Source organism: Lynx rufus, unplaced genomic scaffold (assembly GCF_022079265.1).
Source record: "Lynx rufus isolate CCGP_SWC_20201006 ecotype Redwood Valley unplaced genomic scaffold, mLynRuf1.p SCAF_11, whole genome shotgun sequence".
Classification (NCBI taxonomy): Eukaryota; Metazoa; Chordata; class Mammalia; order Carnivora; family Felidae; genus Lynx; species Lynx rufus.
Window position 1 is genome coordinate 20459317 of NW_025814825.1, and position 27214 is coordinate 20486530.

Genomic DNA, 27214 nt, shown 5'->3' on the forward strand with positions numbered 1-27214 from the left:
TTAAATGGTAATGACTGTGGGGCCAGCCCAGGAGGAGGGGAGGAGGCCGTGAGTCAGATGGGAGATTCAACAGGCACTTAATCTCAGTGCAGTAGGACTTTTCTAAATCTGCCCGTTCTGCACGAAGAACCAACTGACCAGAGACACTGGGCCGCCTCCCCCTGGGGCTGGGCCACGCTGGACGTTCTTGGCTCTGTCAGAGAGGGTTGCGGAGCTTCTGGGGGGTGGCAAGAGCTTGGTGGCTGTGAGTACAGAAGATTGCGAAGGTTCAGGGGACAGCCTGTGTGTCCCAGTTGCCAGCAGATCCCTCAGGCTCCAAGGACAACCTGCTGCTTTTTTAGGGGTTTGGGGAGGGGTCTCCTGGATAGTAATAAGGAAGAATTTTAAGAATAGACCTTGTTCAGCAAACGGAGAGAGAAGTGACTTGCCCAGGGTCATGCAGCCAGGATTTAAGACCGAATCCTTGCTGTTAATCACTGTGATATCGCTGTGTGTGTGTGTGTGTGTGTGTGTGGTTTTGGGTAGTCTTAAGGATAGTTGTGTTAATCAGCACCTGCACTGTATAATTTGTATACATTATCTAATTTAATTTTCCTAAAGCCTATTTTGCAAGTGAGTAAACTGTTGGGCAGAGAAGTTAAGTCATACAGTCATATGGTCACACAGCCCTTGGGCGATGGGGTCAGAACTTGAACCCAGCTTCATGTGACTTTCAAGCCTGAGCCCAACCAGACTCAGGGCACCGAGGACCCGCTCTGGGCATTGCCAGGGGAGAGCCCCTGCCAACCAGGAAGATCAGAGGTGGCTTCCTGGAGATAGATGGGTTTTGTCTCCGACAGACCAGGTATCTTGAACTTTCAGGTCCCAAGCTGTGTAAGGCCCCATCACCTGACCTCCCAGAGGCTCTTCCTCTTGGTCATAAAAGGAGAAGAAAAAGGCTTCCTTCCTGCGGCCCAGAAGGACCAGGCAGGTGGAGGGTGTGTTACCCACGTTCAGCTGGGCTTGCTGAAGCAGCCAGCATCGCCATGGGTTAGGCCTGCCCAGATCAGGGCCCAGAGCCCTTCCCAAGCATCAACTCGGAGCCTTGCAACCAGGGCGGCTCAGCTTTGGGGGGGGGGGCAGAGACACACAGCTCCCGCTGGGAGTTGCAGGGAAAGCCCAGGACAAAGTAGATGGAACAGTGTGAGAAGACATAGGGCACAGCCAGCACGCAGTTGTTGGCTGCAGGGAGGGGAGTGGGAGCAGCGGTTTGTAATGAGGTCCAGTGGCTCACACGCTTTTCAGGGGGCAGCGAGGAGCCAGCAAGGACACCGACACAGAAGGACACGGCGCGTCACTTCTCACTGAACTGTCATTGAAATGCAGCTTGTGGGAGCCCAGAGATAGCACGCGGGCAGGTAGTGGCTCTGCTCCCCTGGATGCTGGCGGGAAAGAGGTGCTCATGGCGGGGAGCCCGGCTGTAGCTGCGACGTCCTTCTGCACGTCTGGCCTTTCAAATGCAAGCCTGGTGGGGGCCCGGAATGAGAGAGGTCAATGAGTTCATTCAGAAACGGGGGTGGGGTGGAGAGAGTTACACACAGTGCCCCGGCTAAATGTGAGATTCCAGAGACACAGGGTGGTAGGGGCTGGGGGAAGCTCAGGGGCCAACAGATCCCACCTCCTCTAGCAAGAGGAAACCGAGGCCCAGAGACAGGAAGGGGCTGGTTCAGAGGGGCCCTGGGCTTCCTTGTTTGTGCTCCTGCCCTCTGGCGGGGCTTGCCACCGCCCACTCCGTCTGACCTTCCGCCCCAGCTCTCCCCCTGACCACGAGTGGGGGCAAGGCTGGAAGGGAGAAGGGTCAGCGTGCGTCGCCTGCAACACCTCGCTGAGCCTTGGAGGGCACAGAGCAAGGGCATTCCTAGCAGGGCATGGAGGGGGGCGGTGCCTCGGGGCCCTGCAGCCTGTCTTTCTCCGTTCCTAGACGCCGACCTTGCAGCACCTGGACAGGGAAGGAGAGCACCCAGAAAAGTCTGCCAGGGCTTTGGAGCTGGTGCGTCTGTGGCATGCTCTGTGTGTCTACCGCAGGGCCCCCTCCGTACCTCTGGCTTGTCTCCCTGTCCTCCCGCAGCGGGTCTCCCGGTCACGCTCATCCGTGCGCCCTCTGTGGCTCTTCCCTGCACCCATCTTTGTCTCTCTCCTTCCTTGGCTCTCTTGTGTTTGTCCTGCCCAGGGCAGCTGCACAACTCCACGGGGCGTCCCATCCACACCTGTTTGCTGTCTCGGGGCCTTTTCCTGACTCTCTCGGTGCTTCCCTGACTTGTGCCCTCTTTCTCGCTGCGTCTCTTGCTGTCTTTTTTCTCAGTCTCTTATTTTCCCTTTCTGGGCATGTCCCTGCATGTGTGTTGTCCCCCCTCCCCAGACGCATGCACACACGGTCTCCGCCCCTCTGTGGGCCGGGCGCAGGTTCCTCCCCACGCCTGAAGGCACAGCTCAGCTCCCCGAAGGCCGGCCAGCAGGAGGGCAGCCCGGAGCTGGAGCCCCGAGCACCCGCCCCCTTGGCAGCCTTGATGTTGTCCTTGCTGAGAAGGTTCTGTGTCCGTGTCTATAGTGGGCCTCCCTGGCCCAGCTCACGGGACTCCTGGGAGCCAGTGCGAGCCTGGCCATCACTCGCCTGGAAGGTGGCTCCCGTTTGGGAACAGGAATGCCCTGGATAGGAAGAAGAAGGGAGGGGACAGTTGGTGAAAAACACAAACAAGCAAGGGATTATGATCCCTGAAAATGTGCCCTTTGTCTAGTGTTGGAATTTGCCCAGAGAGCGAGCAGCGGGGCGCAGGGAGGGCGCCGGGCAGAGGGGCCAGGGTGGGAGCTGCCATGGAGCATTGGGTTGGGGCCGCTGGGTGCGGGCGGGGACGCGTCTCCTCCTCCCCTGGAAACGTCATAAATACGTGGCTGATGAGACGAGCCGCCAGGTCTCTCCAGACCCACCGTGTGAGCAGAGCCTCTTGCCCAACCACCGTCCTCCGTCAGTCATTCAGCAGACGTTTATTTAACACCGCCTGTGTACCAGCGCTCTTCTGAGTGTTTGGGAGACATCAGTGAGCAGGAGACCAGGCCCCTGCCCTCAGGGAAGTGACATTCTAGCAGGGTGAGAAAGAGCAGAGATGTATTGAGCTCCGAGGCCTTCCTGAGCTCCCAGGCCTTCCTGACAGTCCCCTCGCCCATTCGTGTCACAGGGCGGCTGGCTGTCAGCGTGGAGGGCCTCCTGGGTGCCAGGACACAGCCTCCTCCCCGTCAGTGTAGACCAAGGCATTCAGTGCCCACTGGCTGAATGCACACCCCTGCTACAGGCATTTTGCAGTTTACCAGGAATTTCCAGAAGCACCTGGAGAGGGGAGGGACCCGCAGGACCTGTGTGGTGGGAGGCTTGCAGCCAGCCTGGGCTAGGGCAGTTTCAAACAGCAAGGAATAGAGCCGAGAGCAGCCCTGGGATGGGGTGGAGAAGGGAATTTTGCAGCACGGCACGAGGCCCCCAGCTCCGTGGTTGCCCACGACGTGATCCTAGAGAGGTTCCTAAACCCCGCTGTGCCTCGGTTTCCTCATCTGCAAGATACGAAGGTCAGACAGATCACAGGCTTGTTCTGAGCTCAAATGTGATCACGGTGCCCGCTTGTAGGCGTGTGGTGGCGATCATCGGTCAATACTGTCACAGGGGACAGTCTCCCTTTGCCTGGGGGAGAATCTTCCCCCCGGCAGTTGGGAATCTTCCAGTCTGGTTGGGAATCTTCCAATCTGGTTAGAGGTCATTCTTGCTTCACCATTGGGAAGCCTCTTCCCTCTGTGGGCCTCAGTTTCCCCATCTGTCTATCAAGAGAGTAGGGCTCGCCGACATGGGAGCCAGGAGGCCAGGGATTGCGCCTTGTGCGGTGGGATCACCGGGCACGTCACCTGCTAACAAACCCCCATCAGCCGCCAGGCACCTGCAGCGAGAGTTGTTCCGGAGTAAGGCCACTTGGGGATCCCACGGGGTCCCCTCTAGGGTCCCGGGGCTCCACCAGGCCTGCCAGGGGTTCCCAACTGCAGCCAGGCCTGGAAGTTTTCTCCCCACACAGCCGGCTGGTGGAGCGCCTGGCAAGGACCCGTAAATTGAAAACATGATGTTTCCTGTCAGAGGCCAGCGCGGGGCTGGACTCGGTGTGGCCTTAGAAAGCTGGCCTCGCTCTCAGGAAGCCCTGCTCCCCACAGCACCGCCACAAAAACAGTGGAAAAGTGAAACCTTTTCAAGTCTGTGTTTCCACTGTAAACAGGGGACGAGAGCTGGCCCCTCGCCTCCTGGCGCTGCTCTGCTGTTCCTCCGCCCTGCGCCGGCCTGCCCAGTCTTTGGAGGCACCTCAGCTGCCCCTTCTGCCCCAGACAGCGTCCCTCCAACTCAGAGAAGCCCTGTCCCCCTAATCATGAGGGCTTCCAAGTTGAGTTCAAGCATTAGCCCTCAGTACCCGTCCTGTGAGGTAAGAAAGACGAGGGGAGGAGACACGAGAGCACAGAGAGGGACAGGACTCGCCCGGTCACGCAGCGAAGTGAGGGCGGCTGTGGTCCCCTCCTTCGTGCCTGCGGTGACTTCAGCAGGCCTGCAGGCCATGGCGGGGGGCTCGTCATGGCGGACGAGCGTGTGAGCCTGTGCAGAGCTGCTCCCCCCTGCAGCTAGAGTTCCTTTGACTTTGTCCAAGTCAAGATGGAGAGCCTAAGAATGTCCCTTTCTTCCTTACTGTAAAAGTAATGCACGCTTCTTGTAGAAAGCCTGAAAGTCCCATAAAAGTTGAAAGAAGAAAAATAAAAACTGTCCGTGACCGTCCCCACCACTGGTCATGCTGACCAACATTCTGGTGTATTTCTTTCTGGTGACTTTATGACTTTTTTTTGTTCTTTCTCTTTTGGACTCAACTTATGTCATGAGCAGGTTTCGGGGTCATTCAGTGTTCCTAGAAAATGACTTGGTTTTTCTTTAAATTATTTTATTTTATTTATTTATTTTGAGAGAGACAGAGACAGCATGAGTGGGGGAGGGGCAGCGAGAGAGGGAGAGAGAGAGAATCCCGAGCAGGCTCTGCTTTGTCAGCACGGAGCCCGACATGGGGCCCGAACCCACGAATCTGTGAGGTCATGACCTGAGCCAAAACCAAGAATCAGACGCTTAAGACTGAGCCACCCAGGCGCCCCTAGAAACTGTGATTCTTAATGGTTCCGTGGAAGGACCTGGAACAACAGGGCCAGGGCCATATCCTCCTTCACAGGTGTGTTTGGTCCCCGGCCTGGGTGTGATGTGGCATCGGTGGGGACACAGTGGAGAGAGGCCCCCAACCCTGGAGTTTATGCTGAAGGCACCCTGGCATGGACCTCGGGGTGGAGAACCCAAGCGGCTCTGATTCGGCATGTGACCTCGGGCCCGTCTGACCTCCCTTCCCATCTGTGAAATGGGCGAATGGGCTTCAGCCAAGTCCTCGTTCGTGGCTAGTCAGCCTGCTACAGAGGCCCTGCTCGCCAGCTGCCTGCAAACAGATTCTTTCCTTTATTCAGTCCAACGCTGAGTCCCTACTATGTACAGGTATTGGCTCATCAATTTGACAAAAGGCCCCTGTTCCCAGGCCTTTTCTCCCCACCGTTGTGCCTCCCACACTCCTGCCCCTCCTAACCCTCAAACTCCCCAGGCCCCCCTCCTCCCCAACCCCTCACCAGCCATGGGCTGGAGCCGGGCTGGGCGGGGGCGGCAGGGGTCCCAGCAGGAGCTATCTCCGGCCCCTTCCACCCACCGACGTCCTTGGTGGCCCTTAGACAGCTTTATGGAGGACGGATGGAGGCTGTCTCCCTCCTGGCAGGTTTATTTCTTCATTTTTCAAGACTTGCTCTGATTTTTCCACATCGGCTTCCCTGGTACCCCCCACCCCTCCCTCTGCATGCTTCCCCTCCCTCCCCCTCCAATCTGTCAGCCCAGCCAGGAGAGAGGGCCACTGGCCTCCAAGGTGATTGAATTATTGGGGGTGGGGGGGGGGAAGACAGGCCAGAGTTTTCCGCGTGAGTGCTTTTGGCTTCCTGCCCTTGGAAAGGGGCTGGAGGAGCGGGTACGGCTGGGGACCGTGGGTGTCCCAGACAGTCCTGCTCTGTCTCCCGTCTGGGCTACAGATGAGCCCTGCCACTGATGGTGCAGGCTAGTCAAAGCCACTGCCCCTGTGCCCAGCCCAGCCCTGCTCAGGCCTCGGTTTTACCTCCAACTGAATGGGCAAGTCTGTAGGAAGGATAGGCGTTAGGGCAGCCTCAGGCACTGACTCACATAGGAGAATCTCTTCCACATCTGCCGTCTGTGCTGCGGGACCGGGACCCAGTTTGAAGACACATAAAACATCTACTGTGTGCACCGGGCACATTCACATGCATAACTTCACATCAACCTCCCCTTTGAATAGTAACTCAGAGATAGGTGGCAACAGATAAGAGTTGCTGGCCTTGTTTTCACAGTTGAGAAACATGCCTGATCCAAACTCCCCCTGCTCACCTGTGGACTCCTGGACGACCAGGGCTCTGTCTGGGGCTTTTCAGGTTCTCCGGGGAAAGCAGAAGGCCAGACACTCGAAAGAGACCCAATAAAATGCTTGGTGAACTTCCTTCTACTGAAGGGAGACCGGAGAGGTGAAGTCACTAGCCCAAGGTCACACAGCTAGAGGTGGAGCCCTGCCTTGCCTGTCTCCAAGCCACTTCTCCTGGTCTAGGTGTTGCCAGAGAAGGCTGCCATTCTGGCTGGCATTGTCCAGCCACATGGCTGCTGTGGTGGCCTGAGAGCTTGGGGTTCCAGGTCCCACCCCCTTCCCATGGGTGTCTGTGCCTCTGTTGGTCGGGCCGCACGCACACACTCTCTCTCTCCAGGCTGCCTTCCCTCAGAGGAGGGGCCGAGAGGGGAGAGCCCCCTCCCCCGCTCTGCTCCGCACTCCCGCTCATGGAAATGAAAAACACATTGGCTTCATTATCCCGGACTGAATGAGCAGGGTTGCCATGGCGACAGCCATCTCGGGCCGAGAGGGGGCAGGGAAGGGGCTGGCAAGGCCATGGCAAGTGGGGACCGGGCAGCAGGTGAGCAGGTGCACCAGGCGGGCAGGCGGTAGGAACAATTGCTCCTCGTGCCGCCCGACCCTGCGCTGGGCCCCTGCCTTTAGATCGCCACCCTGGGACCCAGAGAAGCAGGCAGGCCCCATCCTCTGCTGAGTGGCCTCTGGTCCACCTGTACTACTGGCTGTCCATCTGTCCCCTCCCTGGAGGATTGCTGAGGGTGAAGGTGGGCTCGTGCCTCGCACCGTCCTAGAGGTCGAGAGCGAGGGAAAAGATGGGAGGTCAGGAGCCAGATGAAAGCAGTAAGCCCCCTCCCCAGCTGGGACCAGTCCTGGGGCTCCATGCCTCAGGGTGCCAGACTCTGCACACCCCAGGACTCCTGTGTGACCGGTGTCGTGCCAGGGACCCTGTCCTCAAGCATGACCCTCTCCAAAGAGGTTGGATCTTCAAATATCCACCAGGAAAGTCGGGGTGATGGTGGTTGTGGGGATGACAGCAGGGAGTCCTGAGCCAGCATAGTCTATGCCTGTGGAGGCCCCAGGAAGGTATCCGTGCCTCCAGGCCTGAGCTGGGCTGTCCCCATGGCCCTGACCCTGATAGGCCAGGCTTATCCTTCCCCGGGGCCTACGTCCCACCTGCCTCATGGCCTGTCACCCCAGGCCTTGAGTCTGAGAACAGCACCCCTAGGTAGGCCCAGGCTGTGCTCAGGCTGCTCCAAGGGAGACTGAATGTACCCCCTTTCTCCTCTGGGCCACCTGGTGGTGCGGGAGCCCAAGCTGGTCCTCTGGATTATTCTCGAGCAAACACTGCTGCCTCTCTTAGAGCAGATTGCCTCTGCCTGTCCCTCCTCACGATCCAGAGATGCCGGGACGGCTGCCGAGGGCCCCTGCCCAGGAGTACTGAGTGCCCACGAGGGACCTTGCCTTCAGGCAACACTGGTCAGAGAAACCCCACACTGACTCCAATTCCCGTTTCACCCTTGCTCCTAACCCTAAATTTAGACTGAGCCTCACCCCCAATCTTCTGGCCCAGTCTGCCTGGGCACGTTTCCAACTGCGCTCCGTCCAGCTTCTGTTCGGGCTGTTCTGTCCACCTGAATGCCCTTCCTTTGCAGCCTGCACATCGCCAAGTCTAACCTCCTCCTGCTGAGAGAGGGCATGTGACTTGTCCAAGGCCACTGACAGTCAGGGCAGCATGGCCTGGGGTGGGACGTCTGTTCCCCATGGACATGGCTCAGGGGTCCGCATGGCCCTAGATCACGAGCCCAGCAGCTCTAGGGGCTGGGGACAGGTTCCCTGCCACTTCTTAGAGGGGAGGCAGAGAGCACCAACATTTTAGCTCCTTGACAGCTGTTCTCAGTGGGGAGGGGCCCAGGAGGGGTGCTCCGGGGCTGACCCCAGCCTTGCTGACCAGGCCTTAGTAAACGGAGACGGTCCTGGGGCCCCTCCCACAAATGGGCCACGTGCCTCCCAGGAGACAGGTGGTGAGGAGCCTAGCCCGGCAGATGTGGTTGGGGTGTCCATGGCACCGCTCTAGCCTTGCCTTCCTGCCAAATGGAGGGCGGTGCCCAGGGGAAGGCAGCACAGGCAGGGGAAGCCCCAGCGCCTCCCTGGGGCAGAGGAAACCCAGGGGTTCTCAGCTGCAGGCAGATCCCAGGGGCTCATTCTAAAATGCTGGTTCCCCATCCATCCCAGGGAGGCCAGCGCAGAGCCCAGGGATCAGTGTGTTTGCAGCTTCCCAAACCCCAAACCCAAACCATGGGCCATGCTTGACTTGCTGCCTCCAGGCACCTAGCCAGCCTGCCTCAGGGTCCCAGGCCCTGTGCCTTGAGCCTCCGTGCAGAAGTCCCCCCTCCCTGTGCTTCTGGTCCCAGGCTCATGACCCCTTGCTGACCCTCCCTGCGTCATGTCCTACAGAGGTCCAGCCTCCGGCCAGCCCTGGGGCCTTGTGCCTACCCCTTCCCCCTCTTCCCTCTCATCCACGTCCCCCTGCCCCAAGGCCCATAGTGCCCATGACATTTGTCCCCTCCATTGACCTCCCCTGACTCCGGGGCTGTGTGTCCCGGGCCCACCTCCCAGCCACCACCACGGCTACCGCCCAGCTCCCCGCCCTCGGCTGAGGGCAGCCGCTGGGCAAAGCTGTCATTTTCCCTGCCAGGGATTATAGGTTTGGGACTGAGGGAGTCTGAACTGGAGGAGGAGGAGCCGGGACTCTCACCCCAATGCCAACCCCAAGAGACACCTCACGGAAAGGGTGGCCTGGTGCGGAGTGCTCTTTGGGCTGGGACGGGGATTCCTGTAACCAGGGTCACCCCAGCTCTATGTGTGCACGTGTGTGCAGTGTGGATGTCTGTGTGTGCCTGGCCTCTCAAGAGTCACGGGCTCTCTCATACTCATTTAATTTAATCCTCCCACAACTATCATGCAGGCAAACCGAACCCATTTTCCAGATAGAAAAGACACAGCTCAGAAAGGTTGGGGGGGGAGGGAAGGGGGACGGTGGCGCCTGAGTGGCTCAGTCAGTTAAGCATCTGACTCTTGATTTCAGCTCAGGTCATGATCTGACAGTTGGTGAAATCGAGCCCCACGTTGGGCTGTACATTGGCAGGACGGAGCCTCCTTGGGATCCTCTCCCTCCCTCTCTCGCTGCCCCTCCCCAACTCACGCTCTCTCTCTCTTTCTCTGTGTGTCTTTCTCTCTCAAAATAAATAAATAAACATTGAAGGAAAAAAAAAAAAAGGTCAGTGGACTAGCCTGGGTCACACAGGAGACTAGAGCCGAGTCCGGAGTAGGTCTGCCTCGCCTTCAGCTGCCCACCTCCCACCGGGTGGCAGCTCCCCCATGCCCTGCCCCCACCCGTCCTCCCGCCCATGGGCAGCAGAACTGACTGGGCCGTCCCAGGCCTCCACGAGGCCCCAAGTAGCGGGTCCCGTGTGCCGCAGCCACCATGCCGGCTGCCGGGAAGGCTCTGCAAGGCAAGACTGGAGGAAGAGAGCACGTGTCCCTTTGCTGCTCAGCCATCAACAGCGCCCCTTCGAGCTGGGCTTGGAGGGATAGCGTGAGCCAGGCCTGGAGTATGGCAGCCCCGGTGCGGGGTGTACAGAAGCTGGAAGCATCTCCTGGCGGTTCACACGCCAGTGGGGTGACCCCAACCGGACCCAACCTGGGCCCCCCGTTATCCACTCTGGAGGGAAACGGAGTGAGTGCCTGTGTGCCAGGAACAGGGCCCAGGGACCTCCAATGGGCTTTGAAGAGTTGAGGGAACACGATGGGGTGGTTCCCAGCACAGGCTCTGGAATCAGGCTGCCTGTGTTGGGGTCCGAGCCGAAGTCACATAACCTCCCTGAGCCTTGCTTCGGATGAGACAAACCTAAAGCACATCGCATAGAACAATGAGGGGAGCAATCCACGTTCGATAGATGACCGCTCGGGTCCCCCTTCTTGGTTCTGCAGGTGCTAACGGGCCCTGCTTCTCACCGTCTGACCAGTGACTGCGGTGTGACATGTGATGGGGCCTCCGGGGTTGGGGGGTGGGATAGCTAACCTGTGCCTCCTGGGGCTTCCTACGGGCCAGCATTTCTGATGAGCAGGACTGGGCCACCAGGTCAGCGGCCACTCCCTGGGCTGAGCCGGCCAGCTCTCCTGGACCCATTTCGTGAGTGAGCCAAGGCTGGGGGGAGCCCTGCCTGTTCTTGGGAATTCACGGCATGTCTGCCTGTCACAAGTACCTCGATAGGGAAGATTTGTGGGTGAGATTTGCAATTCTGTTTTCTCTGAGGGTTATAAATCAGCTGCGTGCACACCCTGGCTGCAGCGTGGGCCTGAGGCCACACACACGCGCACTCACACACACGGGCGGAAATGCGGTCCGGGTCCCGCCTGCCGTTCCCCAGGGTGGGAGAAGGCACTCTCCAGGGAGCTGAGCTCTAGGAAGGGAAAAACCCAGGTCTCTAACTGCTGCCCGGCCTTATAGGCTCCCAGAACCAACCAGAATAAAGGGGTCAAGGCTGGGAGACAGGATGCCCCAGTGGTTGGAGAAGCCGCACATTATATGAGTTATTAGTGTAAGCGCGAGTCTGCCTGGCTGGGACCAAACCTTGGCCTTATGCCTTTCTAGCCATGTTGCTTACAGAGCTTCAGGCCTCAGTTTGCACATCAATGAAATGGAGCCAATTATAGCACGTACTTCAAGGGATGGCTGAGGAATAAAATAAGTTAACATGTGCAGAATGATTTAAACATCACAAGCATGTGGTACGGGTTCCGCAAGGCTTGGCTTTTCTTCCTCCTCATCATTAGTTAAGAGATATCTGTAGGGGTGCCCGGGTGGCTCAGTCAGTTAAGCGTCTGACTATCAATCTCAGCTCACGTCTTGATCCTATGGTCGTGGGTTCGAGCCCCGCGTCAAGCCCCATGTCGAGCCCCACGCTGAGCATGAAGCCTACTTAAAAATAAGAATAAAGAGAGAGGGATATCTGTGTTTTGGCGTCAGACTAGGGCTTGAATCCCAGTTCTGCTTCTTGCTAGCTGTGAAGTTCGGCATGCTACTGAGTACCCAGTCCCTCATCTATAAAAGGGGTTATTACTACCTACTTCGCGGGGCTGTCTGGGCATAAGGGAGATGGAACTTATAAAGGACATGCTATCGGGCCCTCGGGGAACATCTACCGCTGGTTTGGAGCAGGTGGCTCTGCTCCTAGGCCTGTCTTCCTGGGGAACGTTTAGAGGCAGAGGGAGGCTCTGGGGAGGGGAGTAGAGGGGTGAGTTTCGGAACTTCTGTGTCCCTTCCGCCACCAGGGGAGTAAATCTCCAGCCAGAGTCACTCTCCTTCGCCGCCTGGCACCGGGATTGGCAGGTGTGGCTCACAAGCCTGCCTCTCACTGGGTGGCCTTGGACAGGTCACTTGACCCCTGAGTTCCCTCCAGCGAGGAATAACTGTGCCTGCCTCACCGGGCAAGTAGAGGATGAATTAAATGAAATGATGTGTGTGGTGCTCTTAGCCCAGTGCTGGGCGGCCAGATAAGTGCTCTGGGATGCCATGGCAGGGCCTCTCTCCGCCTCCTTTCCTTTCTCCCGCCTGCCCCCAGCTCCCTCCCACACCCAGCCCGCAGACGGCGTCTTCCCAGGCCAGATGTTTAAATATGCCTCCCTGGGAAGATGGGCCCTAAAATCCACGAAGTGCCTGTGGAGCCACTCTAGCGACCCAAGATGGAGGAGGGAGACGAGCTCAGAAATTTGGACCTGCTCTCTTCTGATACAGTTCCCCGGTGCCAGCCACCCCCCGCTGCAAAGTGTGCTGGACGGGAGGCTCGGCCTTGCTGGGCCATCGGCCGCCCACCCTAGAGCCTTCACTGCGCCCTCAGGGTCCTTGGGTGCCCTCAGACTCAGGCTCATTTCCAAGTTGTTTCTGGCACTTTTTACCTGCTCCGTCGTAAAGCCCTGGAAAGTGGTGATCTGAGGATGAGTGGCTCCTTGCACGACTGTGGGGGGGGGGGGCGGTGGGGGGAGAGACGGGGACTGGTGCCCACATTTTTGCAGCGCCGACATTTTTGCACCTCTCCCACCCAGCTCACGGCCCAGGCAGGCAGGATGCTGAGGCCTCGGCCGTGGATAATTGCTGGGAGCATCCCAGGCCAAGCCTTGGTCTCCCGGCAGAACTTTGGAGGCTGGACTTCTCTGTTGCCAGGGAAACCAATGTGTTCCCTGGAAAGGAAACCACAGTGCTTTGGCTGTTAAGACACCCCCCTCCCCCCTCCCCAAAACGAGTTCCCTCCAAAACCGATTCCCCCGAAACTGTTGAGTCGGCAGCATGCCGCCTCCTCCCTGAGCCTCTGAAATTATAGAAAATGAAATCTGCCCCTGACCTTGTGCTTTTCACCTCTTTTTTAAACATTCCACTGTAGCACAAGGACATGTTTTGTTTTTTCTTATTTATCTTCCTCCCATGCCAGCTGGGGCTCTCAGTCCTTCTCTCCTCTTGTTGACTGGAGCCAGAAGGGGAAGGACTTCCACATTTTTTTTTTCGTTCAGCTGTCAGCAGAAATAAAACAAGCAGGTTTATATTTGGAAAGCAGAGGGTCTCAGCCACCAGATCGCTATGTCCGGGGTAGGTCATAGCCTTCGTGTCCCCTCGCGGCTTGAAATTTGATCTGCAGATTTGCAGGGGAGGGGTGGGGGGGGGATCGGAATGGGCCTGGCTTTCCTCACATTGACTTTTAAATGCCATTGGAGGGTCAAGGGTGATTCCTCAGTGGCTGACAACTGGGGCCCAGGCAGAGATGGTTCTTCGAAAAGAACCCCCAGGGGCACCTGGGTGGCTCAGTTGGTTGAGAGGCTGACTTCAGCTCAGGTCATGGTCTCACAGTTCGTGAGTTCGAGCCCCGCATTGGGTTCTCTGCTGGCAGTGCAGAGCCTGCTTCAGATTCCGCCCCCCCCCCCCCCCCCGCTCTCTCTCAAGGATGAAAAACTGAAAACATTAGACAAGAATCCCCTAGGAAGACCTGAAGCGGTCAGATAGGGGCAGGGTCTGAGGTGCCCACATTTCCTTCCCATCCGTCTTGCCACCGTGTGCCTGGAGGCAGGGAGCTCTTACCCGGCTGCACAGGCGAGGCACCTGGGTCTCAGAGGGTCCTGAGATTGTCTAAGGAGTGGAGTCAGGGCTCACAGCCAGGCCCCAGTGACCCCACGCATCATTTTATTACGAGACAAAGCAAAACAGGAAAAGAGGGAAAGAGAAATGTGGCCAGCGTTCACTTTCAAGAGCCCTGAATGCTCTTGAAGGGAACGGATGTAAAGGGACCTTGGTCCAAATCCCAGATACCCCCCTTGCCCCTCTTGGGCCTGGGTCTCCCCCCGCCCGGCACCTCCCCCCCAACAACTGCCTGGGACCTCCTCCCAAGGCCCCTCCCAGGTCTGCCTCAGGGTCAGTGCTATCAGGGCCACTTTGTTTTGATGATCTGAGCCATTAATTTTCCACCTGGAAGTGACTCTCTGTTCCATAAGTAATTTTAAGCAAATTCTGTTCCTGTCCTTGCGCTTCCGAGGCGGGGAACAAACAGGAGCCCGCTGGCTTTTCCACCTTCCTCAGCAGAGGACGGTTTGTGAGGCAGCTTGTGCTCCGGGCCATGTGCCTTTGGAGCCCTGGGCAGTGAGGGTGCAGGTGATGCCGTCCGCGAGAACAGCGTCAAGGGGCCCGAGACCCAGCCCCAGCTCAGGCAGGTGGGGCCCGAGGAGACACTGAGGCCGTCTCCAGTCCCCTGCGGTCCCGTGCTGGATTTTCAACAGGTCTTTCTTGGTGACTCCTGAAACCCTCTGTCAGATCTTGCTATTAGCATGAGGCTCTAAGAGTGTAGAGTAAACTAATGAATTACAGCATGATTACACAGCACATAATTAACTTTGTAATTAATATGCAACTGCCACTTAAGCTAAAACACTGCTTATAGAGACGTACAGCAATAGTAAATCACAGGTCAGAAATAGCACTTTGGAATTTTCAAAAGAATGAGCATAAGCAGGGAATCACTTAAGGCAGCAGGGCGAGTTAATTAAAAAGCAGATGAATTGTGAGCGTCCTACTTCATTTCAGTACCTTCTACCTTAAGAAAGACCCTGAGGCCACCCTTCCCGACTGACTGGCCAGGCCTGGTCCAAAAGGGACTGGGCACGGGGCGCCTGGGTGGCTCAGTCGGTTAAGTGTCCGACTTGGGCTCAGATCATGATATCACGGTTCGTGGGTTCGAGCCCCATGTCGGGCTCTGTGCTGACAGCTCAGAGCCTGGAGCCTGCTTCGGACACTGTGTCTCCCTCTCTCTCTGACCCTCCTCCGTTCATGCTCTGTCTCTCTCTGTCTCAAAAATAAATAAATGTAATAAAAAAAAGGGGGGAGGGACTGGGATGCGGTTGTATTTCCAAAATAAAGACAGGCCTTCCTTGCCCCATCCTAGCAACCCTCTGCCAGTCACGCTGGCCCTGCGGGGGGCCAAGCCCCCTGGTCCTTGGGACCTGGCTCCACCCTTCCTCCTCCAGAAAGCTTGTGGGGATGCCCCCAGCCCAGCCCTGAGCCTTCCGTAGTTGGGCCTCCATGGTGGGTGCTGACAGCAGGTGGGTTGGGGAAGCTCGTCTGCCTTCACCTGGATTCTGGGTTTCTAGAATATAGAGATGCCATCTCACTTTTTTTTTTAAATCCTTTCTCCCCCAGCCTCCTGCCAGAGCATTAAAGCAAGAAAGTGCCTGGGTGCCTGGGTGGCTCAGTCAGATAAGCATCAGGTCATGATCCACCCAGGTCATGATCTCATGTTTGTGAGTTCGAGCCCTGCGTTCGAGCTGTGCTGACAGCTCAGAGCCGGGAGCCTGCTTTGGATTCTGTGTCTCCCTCTCCCGCTGCCCCTCCCCTCCTCATGCTCTGTCTCTCTCTCTCTCTCTCTCTCTCTCTCTCTCTCTCTCTCAATCTCAAAATTAAATAAACATAGAAAAAAAAAGCAAGAAAATGCCTTAGGAACCACCTCACCCAGCCTCCATTTCACCAAGACAGTCCAAGGGCTGAGTGCTTATGGTCACAGGGTGACGTAGGCCTCGGCCTGGCCGGAACCCCTTCCCTGTATCTGTTTTAGCCCTGCATCAGGCTGGCGAGGCCTTTGAAAATAGTCAGACCCAGGTTCCCATCCCAGCAACCCCACTGCCCTGCTGTGTGACCTTAAGTAAGTTGTATAACCTCTCTGGACCTCAGTTTGCTTATCTGTAAAATCTGAGCAATGATGCCCAACTCCTTGGGTCAGTGTGAGGACTAAGTGAGCTAACCTGCGAAAGGGCCAGGGGCATGGTGAGTGCTCCCTCAATGCCGAGTGCCCTCGGCCACCCTCTGAGGTTTAGGGGTGCTTGGAGAAGTATGTGACATCTCAATCAGCCCCATCCGTCGAGGGCTGAGAAAACAGGCCCAGAGAGGCCAACTGTGTGTCCACAGCACTGCAGGTGTGCTGGCATACGGTTGGGACCCCCCCCCCGCCCCCGCCCCAGGCCAGGAGCCCACTGAGGACGGACACCTCTTGTGCACATGTCCCACTCTGGGCTGGGCACAGCCAGTGCAGGCTAGCACAGAGCAGCACCCTGGGGGATGGCTGAACTCAAGGCCTCTTGCAGGGCACCTGGGGCTGGGCCATCTGCAAAGCCCCAGGATGGTGCAGAGGGAGCCTGGCTTAGGGGATGGATGGCTGGGCTTTGAAGCTTGACAGATGTGGGTTGGAATCCCAGCTCTGCCATTTTGTAATCTTGGGTGAGATCCTTCCTCGTTTCCTATCTTAGTTTTCCCATCTATAGGTGGTGCTAATCACTCCTACCTTTGGTTATATTATTATAAAGATAATTCGCATAAAACGCCAAACGTGCTACCTGACACGCTGTAGATACTTAGTGATACCTGTTTTGTTCTCATTATTATTCACAGCTATGAACAGAGGTTTTCCCAGCGGGCTCCCCTCCCCCACAGCCTCAGGGAATTCTCTGAACTCTGGCCTTCTGGGCCACCTCGGCCTGTGCCCTACCTTTGCAGGTCTTGGCTTGGGTGGGGCGGAGAAGGAACCGGCCTCTGCCTCAGGCAGCTCATGTGACCTTCCAACTCTGGCCTTTGCCCCGGCCTGTGCCAATCTCCTGACCTGGGCCAGCCTTGCTGGGGGCTGGGAGCTGAGCGGGAGCTGGTTGAGTGTATCATGATAACCAGTGGCTCCTGGAAACTGGCCGAGATACTGGATTCAGAATCCAGGGCCCTAGGCTTCAGGGATGGAGGCCTTCATATCTTGACACCGATGCCTGTGGCTTCTCTTCCCACAGACACTTGAGTTTCTGGTTCCCCTTCCTCAGCCTACCAGCCCGCCCAGCCTCCCCTGTGTCCTCCTCCTCCGGGTTCTCTCCCTGCTGTCCGGGCCTCCACCCTACAGCCACTCCCCTTAGGTCGGAATTTCTCAAGGCCAGTTCCCGGGAAACTAGTTCTATGGGATTTTAAAATGGGTTTAATGAAAGAAAGTGGTTTGCAATCTAGTAACTTTGGGAGAAGTCAAGTTCTGCGAGGCCCCCATGTACAAGAGTGCTTTCGTGATCTGCCGGGGAGGGTAGAATACACAGCTTTTCTCCAGCTAATGAGACCAGAGCATCCTTTGTTTAGGGAGGATCTCAAGGGCCCTATTTCTGAGAAACAGACCCCAGACCACCTCCTCCCGGGTGGGCAGGGCACTGCCCTCTTTTTGCCAGAACTGGTAGTGTTTCCCCTCTGGTCTCCCTGCCTCCATCACCTGACACTGACTAGCTGGACAGACTTCACGTGGGCATCCAGACCGCTGCCCAGGAGGAACAGAGCCCAGCGCACGTGCTGTCAAGTACTAATCTAATCCGCCTTCCTTCTGGAACTTTCCACCACTGGCCTTTGCCACTAGGACAGATCCCTTCAGCTCCTCGACCTGACCTTCTGATCAGTGGGCAAGGGGATGCCTCAGCCACCCACGTCCTCAGACACCCAGCCTCGAGCCCAGGGCATGGTTCTCAGGGTTGCCTGTGTGAGAGCAAGCCCCGCCCCTACCCCCCATCCAGAGCACAGCCCCTTCTGTTGCAGAAACTGAATTTCTTTTTTTTTTTTTTAATATTTATTTATTTTTGAGAGAGAGACACAGAGCGTAAGTGGGGGGCGGGGGGGGGGTGGTGGCAGAGAGAGAGGGAGACCCAGAATCCAAAGCAGGCTCCAGGCTCTGAGCTGTCAGCACTGAGCCTGAAGGGGGCTCAAACCCACGAACAGTGAGATCATGACCCGGGGCCAAAGTCAGCCGCTCAACTGACTGAGCCACCCGGGTGCCTCAGAAACTGAATTTCTGCCTAAAAGTTTGCTGCAGCTAGATTGAAAACTAGATATTTTGAGTAAGTTTTGAAACTAGGTTTAAAAAAAAAGGTTGAAGATCTTTAGTATCTAGGGTTGTGGTGTGTGTCCCCCCCCTCCCACCCCCACCTCCACCCCCACCCCCACCCCCAGCAAGTCCCGGCTCCTCGCTGGCCCCGGTTTCCTCCTGCCTGTGATGGAGACGATAAAGCCTACCTGGGCCTGGTACAGACCCAGCACTCATGGGCTCAGGCTGTGCTGAGTGCTTCCCATTCACTAGCTCAGTGAACACAGCAGCCTATGGAAATGGGCACTGTTATCACTGCTCTCGTTTTACCGAGGGGGAGCCTGAGGAACCCGGAGGGCAGTATTTTGCCCCAGGTCACAGAAGCCAGCGAGTGGCAGAGCCAGAATTTGAACCCAGGCCGCCCGGTCACCTTGACCGCTAAGCTGTGCTGCCCGTGTAAGATGAGGTACAACAGGGCCAGGTGAGGTTCTGACGTCCGCGCTGAGTACTCCGTGGAGTGCCTTTGCACGGTTAGAGCGCCGGTCAGCATGCGGCTTCGGACCACCTAGGGGGACTTTTGTCTCTTAGCAGACAGCCAGGAAACAAGTTTGCAGGTTGCCTGTGGGATGCCCGCTTTGTGTCTGGAGGGTTCCAGGGATGAGGCCCCTGCTCCCCCGCCTGGGATGCGGGTGGCACAGTCCCTGAGCGGCCTCCGAGCAGAAACACCCTGAGTACAGATGAGGCGACGGGCACCACACCCAGGCGACTCACCCCCTGCTCTACAGGCCTTTGGGAGAAAGGGGGCACTTGTGGGGTCAGGTATGCCGGCCTCAGCCCAGCCGGGATGCCGAAAATCTCTGCACGGAAACCACAGGTGCTGGCCAGTGGGAGCGGAGCCCCTGCTTCCTGGGCAGGCCCCTGTTTGAGCTTTCTGCATCCACAGGCCTGGCCCCAGCTCTCTGCAGGGAGTGTCTAGACGTGGTGAGGGACAGAGAGAGTTGAGTTCAGGGCATCTAGGGCTCCTGAGGCCTGGGTAGGAGCCCTGACCCCACCTCTGACCCAGACTGGGCCTTCAAGGCTCTGCTCCACCGCCTCCCCTACCCCTGCCCTGGGCCTCAGTTTCCTCATCTGTAAATATTAGGATAGGCCTGAGCAGATGCCCAGACCCCTTCTAGATCTAAAACATGAGGACCGTTTTGTTTGTTTTTCTGTTTGTTTATTTTTGAGAGAGAGAGAGAGAATGAGCAGAGGAGGGGCAGAGAGAGACGGAGAACCCCAAGCAGGCTCTGCACAGTCAGCCCAGAGCCCAATGCGGGGCTTGAACTCACGGTCCTAAGTGGTCCTAAGAGGTCCTAAGTAGGTCCTAAGTGGTCCTAAGTGGCTCATCTGGTTCTATCTGGCTCTGCCTTGGCCGTGCCTGTCTGGAGCTCAGGCAGAATATGCCAGGCAGGTAGATTTGGAGCCTTGAGGAGCTGGGGGGAGAGAGGGCAGTGGAGAACACCTCTGTGTCTTCTAGAGCCGGAGCTATAAGAACATCTGCATCGTATTCACAACCTTCTAGAAGGCTCCAGCTGGTGATCAGGGGGTCCTGGCGCCATCTCCAGCTTCATCCCACCCCCTGTCCTCCAGGGGCCCTCAGAGAACCGTTCCCATGCCTCTCTCTTCTCTACCCGATGGCACCCGAGCCTTTGCATTTGCAGGCAAGAGCCTCAAGACAGAGCCAGGTCAAGGCCACTGCATGAGCACCACTGTCCCGGGGAAAGTCTGCGGCCCGGGCCTGGCACCAGGCAGCAACGTGCATGACTCTGTCTCTGCACTGTCCTCGGCTCTCCACGGCGGACAGTCACCTGTCTGCCCTGGCAGTCGGGGCCAGGGAAGGAAGTGTCTAGTTGAGGAAGGCCTGCCACGTTCCCCGGGAGAGCATGATGCGGTAAAACACCACGGGATTTGTATTCAGACCAGGGTTCGAGTCCTGGCACTTCTCAGTAGCATGACCTGGAGCAAGCCATTGGACCTCTCTGAGCCTCGGTTCCTTCATCTGTAGGACAGTGCGGACAATCGGAACACCACAATGGGTGTGGAATTCCGAGGCATAAGGTGGGGCAAGAAGAGAATTGAATGGCACATACAGATTCAATACTTGTTTAGAGGCTCTTTGTTTTAGGAAACGAAAAGCAGAGGCAGCGTGGCCTTGGGGATGAGAGAAAACCCAGTGACCTTGTCCAGGATTGAATCTGGTCCTCCTTTGCCTGTTGGGTAGAGAAGCTGTCAGAGAAAGTTTACTATGAGGTCATGGATTTGGAGTGTGATGGGGGGCAGGGGGGGTGGCAGGAGGGTTTGGGCGTCATCACATGCTCCGGAGGGATGAGGCACACCCAAATGCAGCTGGGATTCCCAGCACGGTGCGGGTTGGGACAGGGGGCTGGCACTTTGGTCAGGGCAGTGTTGACACATGTTCTCCCAAGTGAGTTGTCCCTCCCTCTGGATTAACCTTTGGGTTCCAGAACAGGCTGTCCCTCAGGAAGCCCCTACTCTGGCACGCCGAGGGTACATCGTGTTGTCCCATTAACCACCACTGACCACGGGTGTTCCTGTAGACACGGGGGGACGGGGTGCGGTGCTAGGAGATTGGGTCATGGAGAGAAGTGGGTCCACCCTTCCAGGAGCCTCGAGTGCCAAGCCAAAGCACCTGCCCTGTGTGGCCAGGAGGCCGGAGCTTTGTCAAGCCTTGGCAAGGGGCACTCCCTGAGCTGAGGAGGGACCGACTGGATTTGGAGGAGCTGTGGTCCAAATCAGAACTTCCCTTTCCAGAACACTGTCCCCTTTCTCAGCTCCTCAGCCCAGCGGGGCGGAGGGGGCCGCGCCTTTCTGTTGGACAGCTGAGAAGCCAGGCTCGAGGAGATAACGGGGCCTCTCACAACCTCACAGCCAGGAAGGTCTGGCTCTCAGGTCCCCCCCCCCCTACCCGGGGGGCCTCACCCTGTGCAGGGGTCTGCTCCAGCTGCCTGGCCAAGAATGGCAAGCAGCTGGTCCCGGTCAGCTGCCTGGGGCTGCCTCTTCCCTCCCTCTCCCTTTCCCATCTCCTGTCCCTCTGCCCTTCCCCAACTTCCCTGGGCTGGGGCACAAAGTCAGTCTCCTCTGACTGCCTCTCCTTCACCACTCCTCTCTTCCCCTACCAGCAAGCAGTGTGCCTAGTGCATGCTGCAAGGAGTGGAGGGGACACCCGCTGTGTGACCACAGGCAGTTCCTGCCCTCTCTGAGCTTCTACTCCTTCGCCGCCTCGACGATGAGGAGGGTGTCAGATTCCATCAGTGCTTCCCTAACCCGAGTCACTTTCATCCCACGTATGCTATGTTTAAAACGTTTCTTTAATCCACGCACATTGCCGTTGCTTCCCAATGTAACCTTATGCGAAATAATAATACCCACAGACTCAGCAGTGATCATCGTCCTAGTCCAAACACGTCCCTGCAAAAACGGCAGACCACTGGAGATCCTCCTTGTTCCACCAGGGGTCCGCCACTCTTCGGGAAGCGTGGCCCGGGTTCATGGAGCCTCTCCTGGTGCAGAATCCCTCTGATGAGGGCTGGGTCTTGGGGTTTTCAGCTTGTGCTACTCTGGGTCACGTATATGCCAGCAATGGCCATCCATCCGTCTAATGAGCATTGCTGAGCACCTGCTGGGTACCAGGCCCCGGGCTGGGGTCTGGGAATCTGTAACCGGAAAACATCCCAGCTGATGGGGCAGACGGATACAAAGACATTCCACTGGTCTGGTCTGGTACCACCAAGATGATGCGTGACAGGTACACCGGGGGCATACGAATGGAAGTGAGTAGCTATACTGGTAGAAGACAACAAAGACGGTGATTTGATAGATGAAGGGGACCAGGAATTCTGGGCTGAGGGACAGAGGCAAAGACGTGGAGGTGTGATCTTCAGAGCACAGTCCAGGGTACAGGGGGAGGACACAGGACGTGGCTGAAGTAGTGAGGAGGACCTAGACTGACATGCATGTGCGAGGTTGGCGAGTCCCTGCTGAAGCCAGGACCCGTGACACCTGCTCCTGTTGGAGTCTCGAGAGCTGGTGAAGGAGCTGGCTGGGATGGGTCCCCTAGCCCCGCCCCCCCCCCAGGCTCTCCCTCCAGGCTGTCCCAAACTCGCTGGCCTTGGCGATGTCTGGGAACGCAGCCTCTGCTCTGCAGGCTGTAGGTACAGCTCCCCCCCCCCAACCCCCGTCCCTGCTGCCAGCACCGCTCGCCCCAGGGGATCTGAGCTGCAGATGTGCATGGTGATTGAATCATTTCTGCACACCACTGCTCACACAGCTCCCCTGGGGACCCCGCCACTTGCCTGTGCAAGCTGTCAGGAGATGTGTGTGCTCAAGTGCATCTGCGCTAGCACTTCAGTGTGTGTGTGTGTGTGTGTGTGTGTGTGTGTGTGTGTGCGTGCACACGCCTACACCTGAGTGTGCAAAAAGGGTGCATATGTATGCAAGCGCGCACACACGTCCGCAAATGCGCCTCCCCTGGGTGCCTGTGAGTCAAGGTACCAGTTGACTTGTTTGGCCGCAAAAGTGAAAAATAAAACATCCCGATGTCAGCGTGGCTGATGTTGGCCCACCACCCTCCGGAGCTGCCTCCAGGGCCTCAGCACCCCACATTTCCATGGGGCAGCGAAGAGCACCCCACTCCGTTTCCAGGGACGAAAGGGCCAAGGGCCATGGGGCCCCAAGGGCCATGATGTTTTCAGGGAGCCAGCCAGATGGGCTCCAGTCCCACTCTGCCCTTGTCTCCCTTTGTGCCCCCTCTTCCGCCCCCCACCCCACCCCCGTCCTGCCACACGAGGGCCTCCTGCGTCTCTCGGCCCCCTATTTCCAATCAGCCCTCTGTGCTAGGTACCAACCGAGGGGCAACGGGGCCAGCGCCGTGCTAGGTGGTGAGGAGTGGCATAGAAGCCTGGCCCTCCAAGACTTACCTGGGAGTCAGAAGACCACGCCGGCTCACGTGTCACCGGCAGAGAACATATCCGCCATGTTAAGCCAGGCTGAGCACAGGGTGCAAGGAAGAGTGGGTGGCCGAGGGGGCAGCGTCCCCGGGAACAGGGGCTCTCCCTCCCGGGATTCCTGGGGCTGCCCTGGGACGGGCTTACGTAGTTGTTAACGTCGAACATTCTACACTTGTTGAGATAGAGTTTCCCAACTAGCTGGAGCTCCTGACACAGAAATCCTAAAATGTTCAAGTGGGAGGGGCCCTTAAAGGCTGGCTACCCTTTGTTTTACAGGTAGGAAAACGGAGGCCTGGAGGAAGGAGGCAGAGCAGGGTCCCCCCCTCCCACCGAGACCCCTCCCCAAGCTGACTCGTTTTGCAACTCCTACAGGCACGTGGCTGTTCAGACCAGGAGGGAGAGGGCTTGGGGGGCTTCACTGCTTGAGCCCACTGCCCGTTCAGAGATAGGCAGGCGGCCGGGGACGGGCTGGGGCTGTGGACGCACCCAGGGCCAGTACACGCCAGGGATCTCTAGTTGGGAGGGAGCCCGGCCACCGAGGGCACTGGAGCTGCAGCCACGGAGGATTTGTAGCTACTTGTAAAGGCTTAAAGGAGCCCAAGCTCTGAGGAGGGAGGCTGCAGCCCCGCGGAGCAACACTCCCGCGGCGGAGGGCGACCTCTGCTGGCCACTGAGCACATGGCCACTGCCCCCGCGCTGCCCGTTTGCAGGCAACTCCTTGCAAGGGGCGGGGGAGGGGGGGGGGTTGGCTAGCAAGTGGATGAGTTTGGACAGATTGGGTAGAAAAAGGGGATATCTCTTTGGGCCCAGACACAGCTTGAGTGGGGACTTCCAGGAGGCTCTGACTCCAGTCTTGGAGGAGTGGGAAAAAACCGCATTAACGGATAGAAAGAGTGTTTGACTCTCAGCCCAACGCCTTCCTGGCTGTGTGACCCTGGTCATGTTGCTTCGCCTCTCTGAGCCTTTTAGGATTAAGTAAATTACCAATGCACAGGGTCAGGCCTGGTGCCTAAACATGGTAGGTCCAGGACAAATGGAAGACTCCAGACTGCTCCTCAATGAGCTGCCTCTCATAACTCCTTCGCCTCTCCACACCCAAGACTCTTAGCCTTCCACGCCTTCATCCTTTTTCTGTGGGGGCTGGAGCTGCCAGCCCCATCCATTCCTGGGGTCAGTAACCCCAATTGTCCATTGATCTCCAATGTCACCTCACCTGTGAGCGTCTCCTTCATCAGCTGGACGTTCTTCTGTTCTATAGATTAAGACACATAGGACATGCGGTTGTCCCCATGATCTCCGCTATCTCTCCTGCTGCCTGCCACCCACCCTGAGTCTCACCAGTGTTCCAGGCCAGGACCGGGGGGCACTCAGCAAGAAGAAAAGCCTCTGGGCCCCAAGGTGCCTGCCTAGGTGGGTCTGGGCTCCTGATGCCTGCTTAGAGCTTCCCTGGCTGGGCTGAGTGCCCCTCAGTTTCCAGGAACAACATATCGGTCATTCAATAACCATTTAGCAAGGCCCCACTAGGTCCCTGACCCTACATAAAATACTGTGTGCATCCTGGGAAAAGTCTACCTAGAGACAGAGTCTTGTGAGGCCACCTAATCCCCACTCACCATCCTGCTCTACAAAAGGGGAATCCAAGACCTAGAAAGCCAGAGAAGTCTGCTCGAAACCGCCCCTCCCCCCATTTGGGGGCACTCGGGTGCTCACTGCGGAGGAAGAGGGCCCTAAAGAGAGAGCCCCACAGTGCAGGTTTCTAGCTGTCTGGGCACTTAGCTTCACCAACAGCGCCCCCTGCTGGCAGACTGGGCACCGTGGCTCGTCCCTGGCCCCAGGAGCCCTCTGGGAGTGAGCGCTGGCTGGGGCTCTGTAGGAGTCAACTCAGAAGGAGAAACTCCGCCCCTGCCTGGGGAACCGACAGGAGTAGCAAGGGCAGCAACACTTCTCCCATGACACACACCTGCCACACCGCAGCAGTCTCCAGGGGGGACCCCCAGCCCCTCCCTACTCGGTGCACCAAAGTTTAGGTTCTAATGGGAAAGCCAGGATGCTGGAGCTGGCTGCCACTACTAAAACTTCTGAGCCTCAGTTTCCTCACTTAGAAGGAGCTCAACAAATAGTCGCCTAGTGGGTAAGACAGAGTGACTACTGACTTGACCAAGAGCGCCATGAACATAAAAGAATTATCTTAATCTCTCTGTGGCCGATAGATCTAGCAAGAAGACCCGGCACAGTACAGACAGATATTGAAAAGCATTTACTGGGTGAGTTGGAAGCGTGCCTGGATGGGTACGTGTAGACTGAAGGTGTTGGGATGGATGCGTGGGTAAGTGGATGGATAGACAGATGGGCGGACAGGCATGTAGACAGACAACGATGTATAGCGAAGTTGGCTATCTGGGACTATAAATGTGTGATAGGTGGGGTGGATGGAAGGATGTTGGTGGGCGAGGGTAGAAAAAATAAATGTTGGGCGCTACCCCTACATGTACCTTTTTGTGGGAGAGTTCCAAGGCAGAGTGACCCCAGAAAGCATGTATCAGAAGTACAAATGCCCAAAGGACCCACACACTCCACTCCTAAGAGTATGTTCTCTAGATTAATTCACACGTGGGCGATGTGACCAATACAAAAGGTGACCCTGCAACACTGTTTGCAATAATGAATCTGGAGACGGCTTCAGGCCTCATCACTCGGTCTGCAGTGTGAGCCTTCTGAGCAGAAGGGCCTCGTTTGGGGCCTCAGGCCTTCGAGCAGTGCCTGGCAGGGGTGGACATTCAGAATTTAGTTGGATAAATTTCAGAATTTCGTTGGATTCATTAGTACCTTGGAATACGGTGCAGCCATTAAAAAATGAAAAGGCTCTTTATGTCTTGATGTGGAATAAACTTTGAAATATTATCAAGAGGGAAAAAGCAAGGTCCAAGTAGTGTGTGTAGAACGTTATCGTTTTATGTGTTTCTTAAGGGGTGGCAGGGGACAGTACCCATAGTTCTTTGCTTCTCTAAGATGAGACCCTCAGGAGACTGGTGACACTGGTCCTCCAAGGAAGGCCATCTGGGGGCTGGGGACAGGGTCAGCACTTCACTGGATACCCTCGTGGGCTTTGATTTTGGAACCACGCAAATGAGTTGCCTTTTCAAGTACAAATGGAGCGGTGAGAAGTGCTTTGAAGGAACTGTGTAGCAAAGAGCTCCTTGGAAGACAACCAGGCCTTTCTTCCCAAGACTGGGCCTGGACACGCCATGCTGGTCGTTCGCTCAAGCCCAGGGTGCTCGTGCTGGGGGCAGAGAGCCAGGACATGGAAGCAGACAGGCACAGACAGACACAGTCCAGTCTCCTACTAGCCATGGGGACTTGGCAGATCTCGGACCTCAGTTTCCTCATCTGTAAAAGGAGGATAATTCTAGTCTTACAGAGTGGGCACGAAGAGTAAAGGAGAGAATGCAGGGGCCCAGCATACCCAAAGTGCCTGGTAAATGGGACCTTTGGTGACACAGCAGGAGATGAGGGGCCTTCTGGGAGGCCAGTGTCACAGGATAGCAGAGGAAACCAAGGGCCATGGGCGTCTGTTCAGCACTCTGTGTCTGAACCATGTGTCTGCAATCTGAAATGCCCACTGGGTTACCGAAAGCAAACCCAGAAGCCATGGGCCGACTTCTGCTTTGCCCCAGGGACCTGGACCCCTGAACAGTGGGTAGACTCTCTCCTCTCTCTCCAGTTCATTCGTTCTTTCTTTCTTTCTTTCTTTCTTTTCTTTTTTCTTTTTTCTTTTCTTTCTTTTCTTTCTTTCTTTCTCATTCTCTCTTTCTTTCTTTCTTTCTCTTTCTCTCTCTCTCTTTCTTTCTCTCTCTCTTTCTTTCTCTCTTTCTTTCTTTTTCTTTCTCTGTCTCTGTCTCTCTCTCTCCATCTCTGCCTTTGCCATTGTGGCCCCCCCCCCAGTGGCCTGAGGACGCCAGGACCTTTCTGAAGGTGACAGGGTCGCCTTCATTTACTCAGCTTCCCCACCCGGAAGGAAGTCACCCTCCTGTTAAAGTTCCCAAGGCCCACAGCCATTCAGGAAGTGAGCCCGGTGACCATGACATTCATGTACCCTGCCCACTGAGCCGTGAGCTGATAGTCGGAGCCCTAGTTCCTGGTATGGGCTCTGACACTGGCCACCTGTGCCACCATGGGTGACTCCCTTCCCCCTCTGAGCCTCAGTTTCCTTGTCTTGAAGAGAGGGGTGGCGCTAATTCCCGCCCTTCTCCTTTCCCAGGAAGGCAAAGGGGGA

General features: G+C 57.0%; 1 protein-coding gene across 7 annotated transcripts in view; it reads left to right on the forward strand.

Annotated features, from left to right (window-relative positions):
* The window catches only part of ZMIZ1 (zinc finger MIZ-type containing 1), a 187767-nt gene that overhangs the window by 50542 nt on the left and 110011 nt on the right, over positions 1–27214 (forward strand). The window lies entirely within an intron of this gene.